This window comes from Myotis yumanensis, unplaced genomic scaffold (genome assembly GCF_028538775.1).
Source record: "Myotis yumanensis isolate MYYU_CA2020_CCGP unplaced genomic scaffold, mMyoYum1.0.hap1 SCAF_15, whole genome shotgun sequence".
Lineage (NCBI taxonomy): Eukaryota > Metazoa > Chordata > Mammalia > Chiroptera > Vespertilionidae > Myotis > Myotis yumanensis.
This window is the reverse complement of record NW_027223766.1, coordinates 34,925,432-34,951,051: the sequence shown is the minus strand read 5'-3', so window position 1 is coordinate 34,951,051 and position 25,620 is coordinate 34,925,432.

The window sequence follows — 25,620 nt, the reverse complement described above, 5'->3', positions numbered from 1 at the left end:
GTCCCTCCCCCGGGCCTGCTTACCCCAATCGGCCCTGATCACAACTGGGTGAGACAGCCCCGATTGGCCCTGATCCCTGGCCAGGCTGGGGGACACCACCCATGCACGAATTCGTGCACCAGCCTCTAGTGTTTAATATTTGAGGAACTAAAATAAGAATTTTGTTAGCAATGCATATATAAGGAAATATATTTGTAATACGTATTACTGATTTATTCCCACAAATAATAACAAAGACAATCAAAAAATTGTCAAGGGGCTCAAATAGCAATTTCACATAGAACTATAGCCAAAAATCATTAATTTGTGAAAAAAATCAGTTCCATTAGTCATCAAGGAAATGCACATTAAAACAGTGATTAGCTACTTCTAAATGCATACCAGATTGTCAAAAATTGAAGAGTGACAATACCAAATGACAATAGGAAGTGGAGCAGTGGGAATTCTCTCACAGTACTAATAGATGTATAAATTTTTATAAACACTTTGGGAAAAGCGTTAGCAGTATTTTCTATGGTTAAACGATAAGCACAAAATATGACCCATCAATTTTACTTCCAACTATGTAGCCAAAAAGCATATATGCATATGTGCAAATAGTATGTATAAGAATGTTCATAGCACCATATTTCTAAAAGCTAAAATTTGGAAACAATTTAAATAGTTATGAACAATAGAATAAGTTGATAATTGGGATCTCATATAATGCAATACTCCTCAGCAATAAGATATAAGAACTATAGATTCAAACAGCAACTTGGATTTATCTCAGAAATAAAATTGTACAAAAGAAGCCAGACACTGAAAGATGCAAGATGCATAATGAAGATTCAATTTATATAACAAAAACAAGCAAACATCTGATGTTATGAATTACTACTTTTGGAATGACAGGAGTAGTAATTGGAAATCAGCAGGATGGAGGCTTTTACAATGCTGGTAATATTTTAGTTAGTGACACAGATATAATTACTTTATGGTAATTGATTTAACACATGATTATATGTCTTGTGCATTTCTGTGTATTTGTATTAAATCTTAATAAAAATTTTATAGCATGACTCATATTTACTGAAAAGTAGATGCAAATGAGGCTACAAGATATAAGAAAAGAAAAGGATACCATTTCCCAAACCTTACTGTTATACTACTTTTCTACTTGATGATTTTTGCACACAAAGAACTTGTATGCATGCATATGGGCATGACCAATGGACACAGACAATGTGAAGGGGAGGGGGCGCGGTGAGGGCATGTGCTGGGAGGTGGGAGCTGGTGGAGAGAGGTCAGTGGAGGAAAAAGGAGACATGTAATATTTTCAATAATCACTTAAAAATATATAAACATGGTTCTAGAATTACATATTTTAAACTATCTCATACTTTTTAAAGGATGATGTAGTATTCAGTTCTTCTAGTGGTTGTTTTTATACTTTTTTATTACAGTTGTGTGAGATGTGTTCTTGCATTTGTATTCTTGAACACAGGTGAAATGGAATGAATTCCAAATATATTAATCAAACAGTGTTAATTTGATATGTGTGTGTGTGTGTATTGCAAAAATAGCATAAAATTATTTTCCTTTATACTGTGTGTACCTACCTTCCTTTAAGTATCTCTGCAAACTGCCAAAAAGTTAGTAAGTAAAAGATAAGGATATATTGCTATGATAGTGATGTATTTCATGGAATAGAAAAAAATAATAAAACAAATGGATGGAAAGTACTCTTCCCTGTAACATAGCATCAAGAGTATACCCCACTTTCAAGAAGTGATAAATCATGCAGACAGAAAATCAACAAGTAAATGGACTTGAACCATACTTTTAACTAAATGAGCCTAACTGACATATACAGAATATCCCATCCAGAAGGGGCAGAATACATAGACATCCTTCAAGTCCACTGGGAACATTTTTCAGTCTAGTTCATATGATAGGTCATAAAGCAAGTCCTACCAAATTTAAGAAGTTGAAATTATACCAGGTATCTTTTCTGACTATCTAGTGGTATGCAGAAAGAAATTAATGATAAGAGGAATCACTGAAAATTCACAAATATGTGAAATTAAACAACAGATTTCTTAACAACAAATGAGTCAAAGAAGAAATCAAACGAGTCAACCCTGCTTCACCAACATTTGGTTTGGCTTCAACCAGTGTGGAACAACTAGACATTTGTATTCTTTAACCCAAATTCCCCTTTTCCCATGCCTGGTCCAGGGTCAGAGTATCTGGCACAGCAGTAGTTATGAACACACCCCAGACCCCAGAGTCCTTACTTATTCCTGCCTCCACACCAGCTACTGGATTATCCCTAAAAGTCTGCTACCTTTTTGATGTTTTCCACAGTTTCTGCCATCACCAAGCTGCTCATCACTTCATGAAATCATCCCTTTCCTGAAGGCCTTACTGTGTCCCAACCAAGTGTGTTTCCTTCCTTGCAAACCTAAACTCCAGGTCTTCCTTCTAGCATCTTCCAGTTTCCCTCTCTGCTGGAGCTTAGCAGCAATTTTAGAACTATGCTCCCTCCAATTCTATAGATAATGTATCAGTTCCTCGGGCTTCCCCTTTATCCATTGCTCACAACATCTCTCTAAGGATTCCATCATTTTTGTTCTTTAAATGGCTTCAAATCCTCAATAGCTAAAAATGTTTACCTATCTTGAAGCAGCGTTATAACCTGGCCCCAGCCCCAGATGTTCTGTGATCTGGGAGCAGTCCTGCTTGTCCGGGGACCTGCCAAGAGACAAGCCCATGGTTCTTCTGAAGGCAGGGCCACTGATCTTGGTCCAACGTCAGATCTTGAGGGAGCTCTGTAACTTGGCTATAGCCCATCTGAGTCACAGTGGTCCTCCCCATGCAGGGATCCAACAAGAGACATTCTGCCCAGGCCCCTTGAGACAGGCCCACTGCTTTGTCTGACAGAATGTTAATGACGACTTAGACCAATTCTAGCTCCTCTCATCTGCAGTCCAGGAGTGGTCCTGTTTGACAGAGGACTAGAATGAGACATACTTGCCCATGGCCCTGGAGGCGGGCCAACAGATTTAAGTCCCAACGGTGAAATCTTGAAGCAGTCCTGTGACTCTGTTCAGCCCTGCTCAACTGTGTTCTGAGCCCAGTATTACCTGTCCAGGGACCAATCCAGTGATAGCGAGAGCACTCACTCCTTGAGACCTAGCAGGAGCTGTACTCAACATGCATCTAGAAACAAGCCATGCCAGCTGCAGACCTGGAAATGGACCCTTATCCCTGTGCAACCCTAGAGAGCAAAATGCATAAAGCCGTCCTGTCTTCCCAAGGTTCAGACAAAATCCATTCTTGCCTAAGCCACTGGACACTGTCTCCCCAACCACAGACCTCACTATGACCCAGGCCACATGACCTGGCCACAACCCTGCTCATCTGCTTTGGAACCAGTAAAGCACTAAATGCTCTTTTGTTGTTATTGAATGAAAAAAATAATACCCTTGAGAAGAATATTGGCAATTTGTGATAACAGATATGCAAACATTTAATCATATATACTCATCAAAATTCTGCCCATTGTCCTAGGTCACGACATCTTCCTAGAACAATTCTAAACACCTATTATAATGCTTACTACCTTTAAACATCTCTGTAGACTGCTAATTTTCTAGGCTAGTACATAGCATAGTGCAAAACAGAAGAAACAAACCAAGCTACCCTTCTTTTTCTTTTGTTAATCCTCATCTGAGAATATTTTTCATTGATTTTTACAGAGAGAGAGAGAGAGAGATCAATGTGAGAGAACCACTTTGATTGATTGCCTCCCACATGGAGCCTGCAACTGAAGTATGTGCCCTTGAACGGAATCGAACCTGGGACCCTTCAGTCCTTGGGCTGACGCTCTATCCACTGAGCAAAACCAGCTAGGGCCAGTCTTTCTTTACCAAAACTCTCAACTTTTCCTTATAATCTTTTTATTACTATAAACAATCTTGCCTGTTTTAAATATTATATAAAGTTTCAAAATAATAAAATAGCATCACTTACTCAGTTTCTCTGTACCAAATTCATTTATACAGTAATCACATTTCTGTTTCTCACCTCATAATATCTGCTACAAAATTTCTCATTTCTCCTTTGCCATATTCTCAGTCCTAAGTATGCCTAATCCACATAGACTCCAAATTTTAAGGATTCCATAATGTTGTTATCTGGCTGTTTGTGTGCTTACTAAGGACATAGTTCTTCTCTGAAAACTTTGAGATGAGTGCCTTATTTCTTAGAATATTTGAGAACTGGGTCTGGTAGGAGAATGGATTCTACAATACAAATCCGTGATAGCTTGCCACTCAATGTGGTGGAGCTACATATATTTTTCAGTCTAATGTCCACTGTTTCTTTATATGTGAGCTAAGGACTGAAAACAGGGGGGGAAATACACTTACACGTCTTCTCAAGCCCCCTGATTTTCCCCAGATGATCTAGGAAACCAAAGGGCTGGGTTAGATGGCAACCATGGGTCTCTCAGGACTTCCCCGGGATATTGTACATTCCGGCCTGTGCCTCACACTATCTGTGATTCTGGCATTTTCTTTTTCTCCTGGCACTTGCTTTGCTTCTGCTCTGCTCCAAGTACTTGGTAACTGTCATCAGCTAGATGACTAAATAGAACTCCTAAGATCTGCTTATTGGGGATGAAAGGCCTGTTTGGACTGAGTTCTAAGAAATTGACAGGAGCTTCCAGAGCTGCTCTGGAGCTTTGAGCAACAACCAACTCAACAATAGGGCCTGAATAACACCATCACAAAGCTAGTGAGGATGCCTTATCTCCTATTTGGAAAACAAAATCATGACTATAAAGCAAAACATTATTTTAAAGAAAACAAAAACAAGCATGAATGAGGAGTCAAAAAAAGAGGTGGCTATTACAATAGTTTAAGATGCTAATGTGTTTAAGATTATAAGGTCAGAGGTTAGGATTACACTAAGGCAAGTATTTTACAGATCAATATATAACTTCACTATTTCAAGAAACTTTACACTTTTAAATTTAAGGCAGACTGTGTGAGACATTGAGCATTAGAGAAGAAAAATCTGGCTTCAAAGTTTATGAAGCAAAGACTTCTATTGATTGGAATTTATACACTAGAGGGTAGGTAAGCCTGATTAGAAAGGTAGGTCGATGTCAGAATATGTGGGATAAACACCACTGTGTAAGGGTGGTGGCATTTCTGCTATACCCTAGATTTCAGGATGTTAAAAATGAGTCTTAACATCATAGGAGAAGTTTGTGCTTGGAAAAGACCACCCACAGCTATTTTGCCATTGTTTAATGTTCAATTTATTAAATTCACGTGTTATTGAACAATACTTTGAAGGCCAGTTTTTTTTTGAGCATTTAAACATTGAGTATGTATTTGATTGATTAAATCTCTTCAAACATTTTAAGCTGTAATTACAAATTGAAATACATAATAGGACAATGAATGATCATTTTTATGTTGCCTCAGAATTGCAGTGAAACCATGTGGCTGCAAATAATAGGTTTTACCACCTCCCTATATTGAACATAACTACTAAAAAAATGAATCCTGCAGACACATCCCATGAGGACTTATTTCCATACACAGCTACCATTACTTTTCCTAAGTTTCCAAAAAGAAGTGTAGTAGTTTAAGAAGAATGCCCTAAAATAGGGACTCATCCTCCTGGTGGGAGATGGACTTTTCCCTTCTCTTTCCTGGGTGGTGGGGGGTGAGCAGGGGCATTGCTTCTCCTTAGTGCTATAGAAGTAAGCAAGAAGGTAGCCCCAGAGTAACCATCTCTGATCGGGTAGAGTGCCAAGAAGATAGGAGAGATGAATGTTGTATTATTCAATAGACTCTTAATAGACTTGCTGAGCTATCATTTTTGCAAATCTGAGCCAGGGACTAAATGAGTTTAATAGAAATGGCCGGGAGAAGACATGGGACCCCAAGGTACTGCTGGTCCTTCCACTGTGTGGTCTACGTCAATACTTTGAGAAATACCAGACTTGTTCTCTCCTTTTTGGTATCTTTACTTAGAAAGCTGTCTAATAGGAAGTATTAGCCCCGGTGCACACAGTGGCAGGGTATGCCAAAGGGAGCAGGAGCTGCTGAGTGACGGAGGAGGTCAGGTTGGAGCACATCTCACTTGTCAGGCAATGGTGAAGCAGGAGATGATGGAAAAGTAAAACATATACTAGTAGAACATGGCTTCCCGTTGCTCACATATGGACAAGAATATAGGAAGTTCTTTCTTTTAAGCAGTTAAGTGCAATAAGAAAATCACTTAAAGATATAATGCATGTTGTAATGGAATTGAGCATAGGAGAGTTATGTCTGTCCATGCAGATGTATATCTTCCTCAAGGACTCAAAACATAAGAAGTTTAGATTCTCCAGAGGTAGATTTAGCTTGGAAAAAAAATAGTTTGCAACATAGCTTGTTTTAGCAGTTAATTGTTGCTATATTATAAAGAATGTGTCTTGAAACCCAAGCCTTAGGATTTGGAAACATGCTAATGACTATGGGAATTCATGGAGAGGTTTAATCTGTTGAGACAGAGCCCCAAACAGTGTAAGTACTAACTTATTTCTCAGAGTGCTAAGGGATACAAATGAGGGAAAGTTTATCCATGCTTAATTGACTTAGATATGACATTGAGGTTTGAAATTTAAGAATGAATAGGAGGTTTCAAGATTGAGGATGCCGAACGATGAGGTCCTGAACAGAAAAGAATTACAAAGTGCAAGAAAAAGCAAATCACAAAGGCCAAGGTTGTTAATTAAACCAATGGTCATTCTAAAGTGCTTCGTTAAGGTTGTGTTATTTTCAGGATTATAGGGTCACTGAATATCATGAACCAAAGTTAAAACACAGGAAATCTTATGTTTGCTTTTGAAAAAAATACAGCCTAGCCCAGCTGGTATGGCTCAGTGGATTGAGTGTCATCCCATGTACCAAAAGGTCACTGGTTTGATTCCTGGTCAGGGCACATGCCCAGGTTGTGGGCTCGATCCCCAGTAGGGGGCATGCAAGAAGCAACCAATTGATGTTTCTCACATGGATGTCTCTCTCTCTCTCTCCCCCTCTCCCTTCCCCTCACTCTAAAACATCAATAAAAAACATTTTAAAAAGCACAAAAACCTACAGCCTAGCATTCTGATATTCTGTTTCTCTTTGGGAGTTTTATGACCCTCTATTCAGAAGCATTAAAAGCACTACTAAAATATGTATCTAAGCCAGGCACCCTCCTCTGTTGTACAATTGTCTAATCCAGGCTTTCATGATCTAAAGGAGCTTTGCGATTGGCATTCCAAACTCAGCTTCTTTCTATCTCAATTTTCCTGCCTTACCTACCTCCTAAGAGGCTTAAAATATGTTTTTCTCCTATTAAAAAAATATCGAATCTATTTTTTTTCAGACTTAAACCCAGACTTTAGCACCATACTTCAAATCAATCCCATGCCTACATGCACACAAGCCACTTGAGAACCACCCTTCTTTTGTCTTTCAAATTCATGGTCACCTAAGGCTCTGTCTTGATTTACAGTTTGTCATAACTTTAGAGTATTTTAACTATCTTCAAGGTCAGTTCATAATAAACTTGGTAACATCTCAAAACGGTAAGCAGTCTGCATCTACTATCGCCCAATTTTTCATGACCATTAAACCCTGGCATTCCTTTAGGTTTGTTGTTTCATTGGTTTTGTTGTTTGTTTCTTTTTGTTTTTCTTTTTAACTTGAATTTATCTGATAGACTTGAAATAGCTTGTTCTCTGTTAAGAGAGTGACTTGCAGACAGGCGAGGTGGAAAACATGACTTGGTTCCAGTGCGCCTACCATTGCATTTTTCTGGACAGTCTTTCAGCAACTTGTGCACCACAGCCCATAATGAGACTCCATTTTTCTTTTAGTCAATAGGGTTCCTGCTTTCTTAAAGAAGAGCAAGGAGTTGGACCTCAAGTGAAAAATCTCTCACAGTAATTTTAACGAATAAAAATAATAGCCCCATTGTCCTATTTCCCTAGACCTCACTTTATCAGTCATCTCCATTTCATTTTTTTCGGGAACCCTGCCTCTCTAATAATTTCCTGATCCATGTTTATGACTCTGCTTAGACATTTGCCAAAATAAAATCTATATTTCTCTCTTGTATCTTTCTTTAGATATTTACCTCGCTCGCTGATTCCCTTCTTAAGTTTCCCAGTTCTTCTATCCTGACTGCTTTTACACTGCCTACACTTGTTGCATTCAGTCTTCTTTGTCTCCAATGTGTAGTCTGTAAATACCACCATTAGTGGAAGTTCCTTTTCATCAACTCTCATAATCTCCTTTCAATATATGCTTCAAAATACTGGCTAAACTCAAGTTTGCCGGAAACTTTCTTTCCTCTTAAGCTTCATTAACCAATGCTATAATGTTAAATAGCTTTTAATTGTTATCTTTATGTAATGGAGATAGATGTAACAGTTATTCTGACAAGAATTATTGAGCCTAAATGCTCTTATTTCTTAGAGAATAACTTTATCTTGACATTTTCCAAAGAATGTGAATGACTATCCAGCAAGGAATTTCTATTGTAACCTGTGAATAGTAAAACAGTTTCCCAATATGGAATATGTTTTACATTTTTGCCCATTCTAAGGTAAGTATATATGTAAGTTAAATTTAGATAATTGTTTGGTAAAGACTAATACTAACTATTCAAAATAATTAGTCTACTAAGAATAATTATAAGGCAAGAATTCTTTCCTGGGGCCTTTTACTAATGCTGTGATCAGATATATAAACATACGTAGTTATTTAATTCCAAATGAGAAAAAAAATTGAAATATACAAATAGAAATTATCATAGAATTAGGGCATCAATGTAAATGCATTATATCATTAAAACATAATAGTGTAAATATGTCACATACATCTTGCATTTGATTATCCTATCTTTAGGGTTGCTTTAAAGTAGTATCTCCATTTTACAAATGAACAAATTAAAATTTCAAACTAACATTTTCTGCCAAGTTTTTTGGTTTAAAATGGTTGATTTGTACTTGCCTGAAGATTAGTATGTGAGCATATTTTCATGTATATGTTGGCTATTTATATATCTTTTTTGGAGAAATGTTTAAGGCCATTGCCATTTTTTTAAATCAGGCTATTTGTTCTTTTGCATTAAGGTTGTAGGAGTCTTTGTATATGTTGAATATTGATCTCTTACCATATAAGTGGTTTGTCAATATGGTCTTCCCCTCTATAGGCTCGTTTTTCACTCTGCTGACTGTTTCTTTGCTTTGCAGAAGCTTTTCAGCTTGCTGCAGTCCCGCTTGCTTATTTGTGCTTTCGTTGCCTGTGCTCTTGGTGTCAAATCCAGAAAATCATTACTTATTAGACCAATATCATGATGATTATTTCCTATATTTTCTTCTAGAGTTGTATGGAGTTTTTTTATGTTGAAATCTTTAATCTATTTTTACTAGATTTTTGCATGTGGTAGGATATGGTCCAATTTTCCATGTCTCTATCCAGTTTTCCCAGCACCATTTGCTTAAGAGCTTATCTTTTCCCTATTCTTGACACCCTTGTTAAAGTTCAGTTGACCTTATATGTATGGTTTTATTTCTGGGCTATTATTCTGTTCTGTTGGTTATATGTCTCTTTTTAAGCAAGCACTATACTGTTTTAATTACTGTAGCTTTGTAATATATTTTTAAATCAATAAAGTGTGATGTCTTCAGCTATATTGTTCTTTCTCAAGATTGCTTTAACTATTTGGGTGTGGTTTTTTTTTGTGTGGTTCCATATAAATTTTATTTCATTTTATTTTATTTTTTAAATATATTTTATTGATTCTTCACAGAGAGGAAGGGAAAGAGATAGAGAGCTAGAAACACCGACGAGAGAGAAACATCGATCAGCTGCCTCCTGCACATCCCCCACTGGGGATGTGCCCCAACCCAGGCACATGCCCCCGACCGGAACTGAACCCGGGACCCCTCAGTCCGCAGGCTGACGCTCCATCCACTGAGCCAAACCGGTTTCGGCCATATAAATTTTAAAGTTATTTTTTATTTTTATAAAAATGTTACTGGAAATTTAATAGGGAATGTTTTGAATCTATAGATTGCTTTGGGTATTATAGATATTTAAACAATATAAAGTCTTCCAATCCATATATATAAAGTCTATATTTAAATTTATTTATATCTAATTTAATTTATTTTATCCAAGTATTGTGGTTTTCAGAGTACAAGTCTTTGACCTCTTTGGTTAAGTTTATTTCTATGTATTTTATCATTTTTTATGCTATTGTAAATTGTATAGAAATGCAATATGTTTTTGTATGTTGAATTTCTATCCTGTAATTTTACTGAATTTATTTATTAGCTCTAATATAATAATTATAAATCTAATTTTTTTGAAAGACCATATCCTACCACATGCAAAAATCTAGTAAAAATGGATTAAAGATTTCAACATATATGTGCAATTATATAATAATACACATATACATAGATATGTGTGTATATGTCTCTCTATTATAAAGAGATATCTACATATGGATATACAGGGGTGGACAAAAGTAGGTTTATAGTTAGTTTTGAGTACACAAAATAGTTTATTCTTGTATTATTTATTATACTATTTATTTGTATTACAACCATAAACCTACTTTTGCTCACTCCTGTATTGGCAGAGTGATATATATTTATCTACATAAATATATGTATTTTTTTTTGAGAGAGAGAAGCATGTATACACACATCTATGTATGTCTGTTTATGTAAGTGTTCATATATATAAATGTATATATATACACACACATAAATACATAGATAAATGATATATGATGTAATGCCAGGTAGAAATAACTATTACAATAAAAAATAAGGATAAAATGAATATGGATGGGGAAATTTGAGCAAAAATCTCAATAAAGTGAGGAAGTGAGCCATGTAGAATCTGAATCTAGAATGTTCCAATAAAAGGAGACAGTAAAGGCAAATTCCTTAAAGGGGTAGCATATGTGAAATGTTCTACAAATAACAATGAGACCACTGCTACTAGAGTATAATAAGAGCAGAAAGGAGGTATGTGACACTAGGAGTTTTATTTGATTTTGTGTGTTAAGGAAAGCCCCTCAAGAGCTTTGAGAAAGAAAGTGACATCATCAGATTTATATTTTATAAGAAGCACTCTCTAACTGTGATATGGAAAACAGACCTTAGGAGGGTAAAATAGAAGCAGGGAGATACCCAGGAAAGTATTTTAATGCTTCAGGTGAAGCATGACGTTTGAACTACTCTGATAATGGTAAAGAGGATAAACATTGACTTTGAAATATATTGGGAAGGCAGTAACTGTAAATAAGTTTTTTAAAAAGATACAAAAAAGTCAAGGATGAATGCAGGTGTTTGGCCTGAGGAAATGTAAGAATGGAGTTCCATTTAATGAAATGAAAACTCTGGCATAGAATTGGGTTGAAGGCAGGAAAATATTAGTTTGAATTTTTTCTAAGTTACTTTTGAGAAGCCTGTTAGGCATCCAAGTCAGCTTTTCCTATAGACCAGAGATTGTTAACCAATATGCCGATTTTTTAAATATGTGATACCTGACTATTTAGACAGGGGCACTGATCTCTTTTTTTCCTTAGGTTGTTAAATAAAAAAATGACAACAGCAGACACAATAGCCATGTGGTGTGAATGAATAAATATCACACCTATATTTTTGTCAGATTGGCAAAAAATATATGTTTTGGCAGGCTGCAGAATTTTAGTAATTAGTTTGTGTGTGCCATGAGATAAAACAGGTTGAAAGCGACTGCTATAGATACTCGGCTGTATAATTTCTAAAGACAAGTCTAGACATAATATTTTGAAAGTCATTAGGAATTGACTGGTTTTTAAACTAAAGGGATTTGATAAGATTACCTAGAATGTAACAATGTAGGTAAGAATAAAGACTCAATTTTGAGCTTTACACCAAAATTTGGAGGTTGTACAGTCTAAGTGGCTCCACCAATGTCACCGAGGCACTATACTACAAGAAAAAGTGGTATAGGGTGATCTAAAAGCTAAAGGAGTGATCCATATTTTAGCATGTTTCTTTGCTTAAGAGAATTATCCAGCTATATAGAGCAAAAATGATGAAATAAAACTGAGAGAACAAATGTAGAAATTACTTAAATCTATAAGAGTTGAAGAGAAATGTAATTAAATTCATTATAGGCCCCAAATTTTCACCTTTTTCTTTCACACCCTCCTGTGTTATAGTCCCCGCTCCTAGAGGGGCAGATAATTTTTCTCTGATATACCATTCAGGTCAAACAATTGTTGGATTTATAAACTAGAGGCAAAAAGCTTAAAGGTAAGAAGAGCTAATCAGAAAGATGGAAGCTTAAATTATATTTTGGAGAGGCTGCAATTTCTGCTAGTGATAAGTGCGGGGTATGACCAAGAGGATTGACAGAAGAGGAGCATAGAGAGCAAGCAGAGAACATAGAGATCATTAGATGTAACAGAAAAGCAAGAATTGATTAATCGAGAGAGAGAGAGAGAGAAAGAGAGAAAGAAAGAGAAACAAGCAGTGAATCGAATAGTAAAACTCTTTAATGAATGAGGATAGTGACCAGATTCATAAATAACCATAACAAGGAAAGGTAGCCTATCTTATAAACCAAGAACTATGCTTTAAATCAGTTGGTGTCTAGAGAAAGAAACACCTAACCCCCTTTAAGAATTCCAGTAGGGCATGCATTATAACAGGACAACAGCCCTCACTGCAGATGCTGCAATGGAAACAGTCTTTATGAGATAGCCAGGCTTTGCATAGCAGAAGAAGCTGAAGGAAAATTTCAGAGCTATAAGCTATAGTTTTGTTGATGACAAAAAAATAAATAAATAAATCCATAGGTTAACTTACGTTTTGGGGGATTAGGGTTGGTATCATGGTGGTATTGGGGGGATTAGATCAAATAAGGCCATATTCAGAGCTGAATGAAGATAAGATTGCAGATGAGGGGTGTTTGGAGCTTCCTTTGGAGACTGAAGACTATAGAGAGAGATGCATGATGGGATTAGCCCAGACTGCAACTTTTAGCATCTTGCCTGTACAGGCAGTTGTTGCTCAGTAAACTTCACCATTATGGCAAAAATTTGACTCTTGGTGAGGAGTAAGAGATTAAAGAAAGAAAAACTATTCATTTTAACACATCATCCCCTTTGGAAAGGGATAAGAGAGTTCCCTTCTTAATATAACTTGATGACAGTAAGATTTCTATCCCAGTAACAAATAGGTGAAGTTTTATTTTATTTTCTCTTGTTATTTATCATTCTTAAAAAATAAGAAAATATTCAAATGTGTTTTCAAATAACCACTTTCAGAATAAGGTACCAGTCAAAATTTTTGCATTGATGGGTCTGAGTCTCTTAGAGTTTTAAGAGATTAGGAGTTCATAATTCATTGTTCTTATATAAAAAAAAACCACACAAAAAACTTACTTTGACCTATTTATTTAAAATAGGTTTTTACAGTGAATATTTAAATTAAACAGGTTATATATACTTTATAACTCAATAAATAATCATATTCTATGTTCATTTGTAATGTGCTCATTGTGCTATTTAATATAAAAACAATAAAGGGTCACAGGACACTGATGAAGAAGGAATTATTTTCTTTTGAAAGTAATTATCTAATTAAGACTCAGAGGTATTTAATTACCATTTATGATACTTCAAAATAATGCAGAGTAATACACATAACTATTTCAGAATGCCAGAAGATATACTTTCAAAATTGGAAAACTTTATAATGGAAAATAAATGTTGTTAATTTTCTGATATACTTTGTGTGCTGTTTTGAGGATAGTTTTAATATTAATAATGTCTATGCAAATAAAATTCTTCAACAAAATAAATGCCTAATAAACAATCTAGGCTTTTTCAATGGCAATTAGAACAGCTTAAAATGAAATATGCAAATAAGCAATGCTCCTATAAATCGGTTGTTTTATTTTCTCTCTTCTGAATCAAAAAATGCAGGCAAAGAAGTACAGTGGGGCCTTGACTTACGAGTTTAATTCGTTCCGTGATGGAGCTCGTAACTCAAATTACTCGTATGTCAAATCAACAGTGAACAAGTGAGACACATGATGCTGGGCTGATGTTGTGGCGTTCACTGTGACGTTCACTGCGCCAACTAGCGGTGGAGTATCTGAAGCTGGCTCATAACCCGAATCTTAGCTCGCAACTCAAAGCAAAAAATCGGCCGAGAGACGGCTTGTATCTCAAAAAACTCATTAGTCGGGACACTCATAAGTCAAGGCCCCACTGTAACTGCAAAAATAAGAAATGAAATAATCACATTTTAGGAGCTATATTGTTCTAAAAATCACATTTTACGTACCATTCCTTCAGTAAAAGCAGACCTCTGAGAGTTTACTTTGCCATGCCTAAATTTGTTTTCATTTACCATATTAGGTCACTAATAAGGCAACCACATTGATAGTGCTCCAACATCACAGTGGCAAATGTTCCAATATTAAGAAAGTAAATGGAATGGTAAATCTTCATGCTTGCCTAAGTAAGTTGGTGTTATGTCATAGGTTTCTAGTCAATAAATAGCAAAATAAATTAATAAATTGTGGCATTAAAATCTCCCTAAATTATAAATAGTTGGTTTTTTGAAGAGATATTAAATGATCAGCAGTTTATGTAACTGAGAAAAACAACAGTTTGGGATGTGACAGCTCTTAGTTCACTTCCTAGTTATTTTATTTACCAACACTTTGCTTTTAGGTGATTTGCTTCATTGTTCACATATAATCCAATATAATAAAACCCTAATATGTAAATCGACCGGAAGGCAGAATGAAGGGTCACTATGACACACATTGACCACCAGGGGGCAGACGCTCAATGCAGGAGCTGCCCCCTGGTGCTCAGTGCATTCCTATAGGGGGAGCACCACTCAGCCAGAAGCTGAGCTCATGGCTGGCGATCACAGCGGTGGTGGCAGGAGCTTCTCCTGCCTCTATGGCAGCGCTAAGGACCCCTTGGGGGATGTATGCCTGTAGGCAGACATCTCCTGAGGGATCCCGGACTGCAAGAGGGTGCAGGCCTGGCTGAGGGGGCTCCCCCCACCAAGTGCACAAATGCTGTGCACCAGGCCTCTAGTTTACTATAAAGGAGGGAGAATTTCTTGAGGTATTTTGGTCAACCATAATGGATAATGTTTTGGGGGAAGTACCTCTGGTTGTGGCATCTAGAGGTCTCTCAGTAAATAATAACAAATATGGGTTGATTGGTTTGGTAAAGGAAAAAATGCACTTTACAACAAGAGGATGGCAGGCATATTAGTTCTTGAGAGAAACTGAACTAATAGAATGTGTGTGTGATTTATGTGTGTGTGTGTGTGATTGATTGATGATGATCCACATTATAAAGGGTAATCTGCATGTTACTCTCATTCAAAACCACCCTCACAGAAATACCCAGAATGTTTGACCAAATATCTGGGTACTCTATGGCCAAGTTCAGTTGGCATAAAAGTAACCATCACAGGTAGCATCTACTGCATTTGCTTCACTGTAAATGGCTTGGAAGACCAAATTAGGGAGAACTAAAGAAAGCAAGGACTCAGGGCATTAAACAAGTAAACAAAACTACTACAGCATGGTTCAGTTTGGGTAACTGTTTTATTCTTCAGCGTGTAATACAAAAATTATGTTTGAGTTCCAGGGGAGAATACATTAGAAATTCATTATTACAACAAATGTCTAGTGAGTCTCCACTCTATGCTAAATGCCTAAAACTTAGCAATAATGTATGCTAAGTTTTAGGCATTTAGCATAAAGTATTGAGAAATCCAGACAATATTCCTCCTACCTCTCATATTATAATTGGGAACAATAATAAAGAAGTGAATATATGTATATAGGACAATTATTTTTAAAAATTGAATAAAAATTCTAACAAAATAAAGGTATAGTATAAAGGAGCAGAATGGCCATCCCTGGTTACATTTTTCATGTATGGGGCAAAGGAGAATGAAAAGTCAGAGAAGGTCCATGCTTATAAGATCAGAAATTACAAGGGTAAAGTTGCAATTGATAGTTACAACTCCTGTGGATGCTATGAAGATAAAGGTATTGTTGTTCATTATTACAGGATAGACTATTAGAATTTTAAATGAAAAGATAAACCTATTCATATCCCACATGTAAAGAATTAATGCAATGCCTTTGAGCTTTTATATAGATTTAGACTAAGGAATGATTATTACCTGGTTATAGGAATGGCTTTTACAGGCTGGAATCACAATAATTTTGTTATATGGTACCACATTCATGGATAAAGATGAGATGTTAAAGCATTTTAAAATATAAATCTCAAAGTGAGACCTTTTTTTGTAAAAGTATGAAGAAGTTTCTTCATACTATTGTGAAAAATTTGAAACTAAAATAACCTTTATTGCGTATATCGCCTATCTGCTTTAATGATTTTCTATCTCTACATGACAGCTAAACATTTATATAAATGTGCATAGGTGAATTAATCAATAGACACATTCTTTAGAACTTAAAGAGCAGTAATTTAAGTGTTCCTTGACCTTGGAGTGTGTTGTCTTTTTTCCTTTGCCTATTATACAACTGTGAATCAATAACTGTCCAATCACAGGGGGAAAGTAGTCCATTTTATTCTCTAGCTTTGTTTTATTTATGACAGTTTAGTTAGCCCATGGCATTTTATTCATCTGGGCATTAGCTTCTAAGAATTTTTGCTTCTAGATCATTATTTAATCACTAGAGGCCCAATGCACGAAATTCGTGCAAGAGTAGGCCTTCCTTCCCCCGGCTGACGGCACCTGCTTCCCTCTGGTACTTGGGACCCAGGCTTCCCTCCGGGCCTTTGGCAGGCTTCCCTAGCAGCCGCTGCTTCATCCGGAAGGACATCCAGTCTAATTAGCATATCATGCTTTTATTATTGTAGATGATAATATAAGCCAAAAATAAAAGGAAAGAAGTAGAAATACAAAATTATAAGGTTAACTGTTTATATTCATTGATGTCAAGGATTCTGTTTGTTTTTTACTTGCTGGATAGTAAAGTAAGCAGTACAAAAGCAAACTCAGTCTTATTTGCAACTTAATGTTAATTCCTAATTTTCCATCAGTTTGCTTAAGTATATATAAGGTTAAAAATAGGACATAAAAATGTCCAGATGTCTTAGTTGTACTAACAATATTAGTAACATTATCAATGTTTGGTGAAATTTTTAGAAATATGGAAAATAGCAGAGAACATACAAAACTTCTCCCAATATCATATGTTCTTGAATCCTTTGTATCACAATACCCCCTTAATATTTGAAATCTCCTTACTAATTTTAAATAAAAATACTGATGACAAAGCTTCATGACACAGAAGCAATCTTTGAATTAAGAAAATAAAATAAAAATTAATTTAAAATATTTGGAATTATGTATACCACTAAAATTTTTATTTAGTCCATCAGGGCTGTTATTAAAAAATATAGTCAAACCTTGGTTCTCCAATGCCTCCCATCTTGAACAATTCAATTCTTAACCAAGTTATTCCTGGGAAAAACGTCTGTCATTGAACAAAACTTTGGTTCCCAACCTGAAAACCCTTTCAAAAAGCATTTCTCAGGCCACAAACAAAAGAGAATGTGAGTCAGTTTACTGCTAAACTTCTGCTGTGAATATTTTTGTAGGGTTTTGTTGTTTCTGTTGTTGTTTTGCTTTTGTTGCTGGCAATGAAGGCCATCAAGAATGCTAATGTTGCCAAGGGTGCGAAAGAAACAATGATCATAGGTAACTGAAAAGATAGAAAAAACTGTTGTTGATTTGGATAAAGAACAGCATTTTGGAGGCAGTGATTTGTGAAAAATGAAGATTGCTGCATCTCACTTCTTGAAAGACACTCCTGGAATGAATGTTGAAAGTGAGTCCTTTAAGCTAGCAGGGTGTGGTTTAATAAATTTAAGAAAAAAACTGATTGTCTATAGATTAAACAATACATTAGACATATACTTTACAGATAAAAGGTTAAAACAGAATCATTTGGGGGTCTGGAACAAATTAATTCAATTTACATTATTTCTAATGGGGAAAAATGATTCATTTTTTGAACAAATCTCTTCTTGAACAGCCATCCAGAAAGGATTAAGTTTGAGAACTGAGGTTCCACTGTACTTTGTTTAAGAAAGGGAGAATTAAAACTACAGATATCATTATAAATCCAATACTCCATGAAAAAGGGACAAATTGTTGAATGGGAGGTAGAAATGTTGCCTATGACTTGTTCACTAGGAATAGACATATGAAAAGATGCTCAAAAAGTCACTATTCTTCTGAGAAATGAAAATTAAATCCACAATGCGATAGCACTTCACACTTGTCAGAATGGCTATCATTGATAAATCTACAAACAACAGGAGTTGATGAGGATTTAGAGAAAAGGGAACCCTAGTGCACTGTTGGTGGGAGTGCTGATTGGTGCAACCACTGTGGAAAGCAGTATGCTGTTACCTCAAAAAATTAATAATGGAACTGTCTATGACCTAGCAATCCCACTTCTTGGAATATATTAGAAGAAACCTGAAACACTAATTTGAGAGAATATATGCATCCCTATGTTCGTTGCAGTATTATTTATAATACTCATAATTTGGAAGCAATCCAAGTGCCCATCAGTAGAAGAGTGGATAATAAAGCAGTAGTATGTTTACACAATGGAATACTACTCAGCTGTAAAAAAAAAGAAGGAATTTTATCTTTTGTGACAGCATAGATGGGCCTGAAGAATATTGTGCTTAGTGACATAAGCCAGTCAGAGGAAGACAAGTACCATATGATTTCACTTATACAGTAAACCCTCAATTTTGCGAACCTTGATTTAACAGACTTTGGATTTTATGCACAAAATTTCTGGTCTCTGTGCCATATGTGCAAACTAACACCCTGTTAATTTTTAAATGATTTTAACCAAGATTTGCTGGTAATTAAATTAATAAGTTATTTTTTAATTATTTATACACTTATTTTTAGCAAATTTTAGTAAATAGGCCATATGTTGGAAAAAACACTATAGAAATTTTGCCAATGTAAATATTACAGACCTATAACTATACTCTATATATTTAAATCCAAGAGCCAGCATTCCTAAACAAATGATTAGCATGTGGTCACACTGTGTCACGTGTGGCAATTGATTCTGTGGTTGCATGGCATGGCTTTCTGCAGCAGTTTTAATGCCTGCTGGCAGATGTTCTAATGTGCGCTAAGCCACACTCCCCAGCCATGTCTATTTGTTTACTTACAGTGACTGGTGAATGCATATATTTACAATTCAGTATAAATTTCAAATTACTGTAATACACATAGAAAACTTTTCTGTAAAATTAAAACTTTCATATATACTTAATTTTAATTACAAAAATTTTCTGTGAAAGTAAACTTTTCATATATATTTAATTTTAGTTAAACAGTGGTGTCTACATAAGTTAAAACAGGTAAACTAAGTAATTTGTTAATTTTTTAACATTTGGAAAACCTTTATTAATAAGGATTTTAGGCTTTTACAGAAACCCCTCCCCAAAATTAGTCCTTTATATTAAGGTTTACTATGTGTGGAATCTAATGAACAAAATAAACTAAGAAAGTAGAAACAGACTCATAGTTACTAAGAAGAGGTTGATAGCTGTCATAGGGGAGGGACTTGGGGGACTGGGTGAAAAGGTGAAGGGATTAAGCAAAAAAAAAAAAAAGTGAAAACAACAAAAAACTCAGAAACAAAGACAACAGTGTGATATTACCAGAGGGAAGGGGGAGGGGAGGGGTGGGGAGAGGTAGAAGTGGGTAAAGGACACTAAATGGTAATGAAAGTAGATAAAGGGTGTCCCAAATTTCACGCAAGAAGTAATTTTGATAGAAAACACAGGTTTATAATTAAAAATTGTAAATGTTTTATTGATTCATAAAGTATACAGTATAAGGTTATGTATGGAAGAGCATATCTGGTAAACTGGATTATCATGTCGCGATAGCAAGCACCATTAACTGTTATTGCCCGAGCAGCCGCATTTTCGAAGAAGAATGGTCCCATGATGCCTCCAGCCCAAAATCCGCACCAAACAGTGACATGTTGTTGATGCATTTGTTTCTCAACAGTCACTCATGGATTTTCTGAACCCCAAATGTGACAATTTTGTTGATTAACCAAGCCATCAAGATGAAAATGAGCCTCATCGAAATTCAGCCACATTTATGCAAAACGGTCATGGAAAATTTCAACAAAAGAGTGCGTAGGTACCAGCAAAGCCATGGAGGCCATTTACCCGATATGCTATTCCATGCATAACCCTATACTATATACTTTATGAATAAATAAAAATTTTACAATTTTTAATTATAAACCTGTGTTTTCTATCAAAATTACTTCTTGCATGAATTTTGGGACACCCTTTATGACTTTGGGTGGTGAACACAAAACAATATACAGGTGCTGCATTACAGAATTGTATACCTGAAACCTGTATCATTTTATTAACTAAGGTCATCCCAATAAATTCAATAACAAAAAGGAAAAAGAGTAAAAATGATTTTATGTTATATTAAAAAACTAAAAACAATTTAAGTTAAGGAAAAGGAATTAAATTGGCATATTTTTAACAATTTTGCTAAAATAAACACAAACAGAAGATACAAAAATGTGACAATGGTAGATCATTAAGTATATGTATATTTCAAAGACGCTCATCAACAACTAAGTATGATTATACATGGAGGCTTAATCTGAGTATATGATTGAACCCTGTTATTTTATGACTACTCAGTTTGATTTAAAAAGCAAAAGGAAATAAACACAAATGAACACAAATGAGAAAGCGAGAGAGAGGAAAGGGAAGCTTCATTAGTTAGAAGAAGAACAAAACAAGAGCTCTAGGTCTTAACTTTTAAAACGTTAGTCATAGAATGTTATAAAATTAAAAGAGAAAAACAAGAGGTGTTTAAGGCACTCTGCCAACACGGATTGCTCACTATACCTGACTTGCCTTTGAATCTAATTGAATCTTCATGATTTCTGACAGATCCTCAACCAAAAGTTTCAAAAATTATGCAGAAGCATTATCTTTTTAATGAAATTATCTCATTTTTATTGTTTACTTCTTAGAGAAATCCTGTTCCTTCATGCCCTCAACAACTTCCAAATAGCCAGCATGTTTTAATGAAAGCAAAGACAAACAAAACACTGTTTGCTTTGCTATATCATTTAAATATTCCAATTTTAAAGCATAGTTCAAAATCAACAAAAACTAATTTAATGAATGTTTATAAACTGGGCTTAGTAGTAATCTAGTGATGAGCTGGCCAATGTTCTTATGGAAAACATTGGATTCCTTATCTGTAAGCAGTACTCAGTATTAATGTGGTCAACAGATAATGAAATGCATATTGAACAAGGAGCACAGGCTTGGCACTTAGTTGACAATCAACATATGATATTTCTTTTCTAAAGGCACATCTTTCACCATCATTATCACCACTAGAAAAAGAAAACAATAGCTATTACCTACTGTCTCTTAAATCATGTGGACTATCTGTTATTTTCAGGAAATTAAATTGCATTTAAGAAAATCTACATGTATTTAAAGCTCACTCATTTATCATAAACTAGAGGCCCGGTGCATGAATTTGTGCACAGGTGTAGGCCGGATGGGGGAGGGGCCGCAGGTGGGTGGGAGGCCCTGCCCCTTGGTTGAGCTCCCAGGTTGAACTCGCGGTCGAGGGGACAATTTGCATATTAGCCTTTTATTATATAGGATAATTGTACACAAAGTATGGTTGGAACATTTGACAGTGTTGGCAAAGGGTTAACAAAACAAGTTTCAATGCTGTGTGTGTGTGTGTGTGTGTGTGTGTGTGTGTATATATATATATATATATATATATATGAATTTTGTTTCTGTTCCCTTGGAAACCTACTATAGGAAGAAATGAAAACTAAATTGCTAGGCAACATCACTTATGGTTACAAATGATCTGCTTTGTGTACTGCACCTAGCCTGGGAAAACTATAAAAATGTGATAGGTGCAAACTGTTTTATTCATCCCTGCAGTTACTATTTTAACTTGCCATGTCTCTTGTGAGGACCCTGAAGCTCTGTCTATAGGGATATTACAAAGATATTGATACATATAAGATACTTGGATAGTCTAATGCAAGAACTCAGGCAAAAGAAGAATGCCCAACATTGTCCTGCTGGCAAGGAGTGATTCCTGTCCTAAAATGCTTTGATTACACTGGCATTAGTTTAATCTTGTCTTTTGAGTCTGAATATTTATTAGTAGAGTCTAGAACATCTTCATGGTGATCAATGTAGATAGCAATGGCAAAATACCCTAAAAATATTTCTCTTAGATTTCATTGTTCAATATAGGACATTTAGGAGTACATTTTAAACAAGTGCTGTTTATTTTATCTAGCCTGTATTTTCAGCTATAAATTGCACTTCTATTTCAGAAATGACCTCAAAATCCTCATGTTAAAATGTGAGAGTCTAGCTCTGAATAGATTTTCTCAGGTGGGGTTATAGGGGAAAAAAGGTATTTCTACTTGTGTAATAGAAGTAATGTTAACTTTATTGTCTGTATATTAAATACCTAAAAAGCAAAGTGGATAATAGATATGTCAATTTCACAGAGTGCTAGGAAAATATATATGTTGAGCTTACTATCTCAACTTTTATGGCATATTCATTTTTTATAATCTATTCTTTTAAAAATCCACTGAATTCCAATATACTGTGCGAAAGGCCAACAAAATTAAAAAGATAAGAAGACATTACTATTAAGGAGGTAGGGGAGTTGCAATTAATATATTCTAAAATCAGCTTGTAAACCAAAGATTACATATAGTCAATGTATGATGAGAGTACACTAAAGCTAAATGCACATGTAATTATAACCGATGAAAAATACAACTGAGGCAGATTTAAATCATGCCTCTCAGCGTCCATACCCTTTTGTGTCTTCTTCCCACATTGACTCTAATCTTGGCGGTAGTTGCTTTGGCCAATGGAAAGTCCGCAAAGTGGTATCAGCCCACTAGGTCCTATTGTACCGGGTCTTGCCCTCTTAGAACTCTGCTGCCACCATGTGATGGAATCTGGTGTAGCATGCTTTGGAATGAAAGATTATATAAAGTGAGAGGTCTATGGGAAGGTCTTGCTTCTAAAAGCTACTGCTGTCTCTGGAACTACAGTCAATCATCTGGTAGTTGGCTTAAGAATATTGCAGGCCACCCTAGCTGGTTTGGCTCAGTGGATAGAGCATCATCGACCTGCAGACTGAAGGGTCCCAGGTTTGATTCTGGTCAAGGGCACAGACTAGGGTTGCAGGTTCGATCTCCAGTAGGGGGCATGCAGGAGACAGCCAATCAGTGATTCCCTCTCATCATGATGTCTCTATCTCTCCCTTCCTATCTGAAATCAATAAAAATATATTAAAAACAAAGAATATTGCAGGCCAACAGGTCATAACTTCAGATCTTGTGCATATTTCCTCTCCAACACAGGGCACCCAAGTGAAATGATACCAGGAAATATATTTCCCAGTTTACCAAGTCATCCAACCCATTGTACACCAGAGTCCACCTCCACGTTGTGTCTATATATGCCTCTTTAAGCCATACTTACCTTTAATGTCAAGTAAGAGTAAAAGTATGCTTTCAGCTAACATGACACAACTTGTAATACTGAAAATATATGAACCCTCTTTTCAAAAGTAGAGACGCAGAGTTCTAAGTGGTTCTTAATCCATCTGAGAGTCACGTATAGTTCACACTATGCTTTTGATGCCTGTAACTTAAGTATAGATATGTAAGACTGACCACAATTAGAACATCTATGTAAACAAGTAGGAAAGTGGAAAAGGGGAAAAAGAGAATCATTATGTGTTTATGTAAAAGAACTGAAAAATTACTACTACATTCATCAGATTCAGTTAGAGGAATATGAGATAGCAATATGTCATACAAATTATCGCTTTCACAATTGTTGGTAAAGCTGGTAGAGGTTTAGAAAATAGAAATTAAGAGGGTCAGACAAAGTATCTCCAACCTCATTTTGAGAAGTCGAGGTGCCCAGTTACCAAAATGAGAACAAGGGGTAGAATAACGTAGAGTGATCTGTGGGAAACTGTTGCCTCTCTGTAGGACTGCAGAAAGCAAGAGCTGGGTGTGAAATTAAGGAGAGTTAGGACAAGCTGGACTCAGCAATTCTGCACACTATTTCTGAGTCTATATCTCTAGTGGAAGCCACCATGTATTACCTAGATCCCCCTGCAGCACATATCCCTCCGGTTACAGACACTGCTTTTGACTGACAGCCCTCAGCTAAAAGCCTTCTTGGGGAATTTCCCTAAGCTGAAGAGAGCCACCTTGCCAAAAGTTATGCTCTACTTCCAGGGACAACCTTCATTTAATGATCTGTCTGTATGAATATATAAATACCTGGCCCCTTTGCTCCAACTCAGAATAATTTTGAAAAGTCTCACTTTAAACATCCCCAAGGGGTTGACTAAGCATTTTGAGAATGTGTGACAGCCCACTTTCTCCCTTTGCATGATCTTGCTTTCTTCCCTGCAGGCTAACCCCCAACCTAGGGTCTCTTTCCTGGGATCTGAGTTGGTATCAGGAGAAGAACTTGAATAATTAGTGCTAGTGAGAGGCTGGAGCTGGATTACTCTTCAGCCTGCTGAAAATAGACATCGATGGCTGGGAGTGGTGCAGTACCGAGAGCCCTAGCACGCTGTGACATGAAATATGCTAAAACTTTCACACATCATAAACTGGTATGATGAACCAGGAGAAAAGCTGATGAGGTGCAGGTTTACACAATTACAGTCCATCGCCAGCTGTGTAAATGTGTGCGCACATGGGTATGAGGGTGTGTGCGACTATGAACTTTAATTAAGCAGCCATAATATCTATGCCTGCTTTCACCCTACCACAGCAAATTGCAGTAGGTGTTACAGAAACTGTATTGTCCAAAAAGCCTGAATTCTTTACGATCTGACCCTTTACAGAGAAACTTTGCTTGACTCTGCACTAGGGAGGAAAAGGTAGCAGGCATTTGAGAAACATGGAGGAAATGTTAATTATAAGGATACTAAAATTGGATAGCAATTATTGGGGTTAATTGATGCTTGAGATGGAGATCATGTAAAGCTAATTAGTTAAAAGCTGTGTGTGAAATCCAGAGGGACTTTGGGGCAGTATATAAAGAGATACCGATCTCCTGTGGATGGGGAGCTGAGGAAGCTCAGGGCCAGGACCAAAACTAATTATCAAGAGTAGTAGCGTGCCGGAGAGCTTTAAATTCTTCCTCTAAACAGGTCTGCTGTAGCAAGATCAGGGCCCTGATTGGGAAACAACTGGACCATCAGAATGTGATGGAGATGTCTGGGTTGCTGCACTTAAAAATCTTGAATTCCCCTATGCCCACCCCTCCCCCTCAAAAAAAAAAAACAACCCCTCTAAGCCTACAGAAGGGTTTGTTCTTCCTTCTATAGGACTTTAAGATGATGCAATTCCTGTCATCATG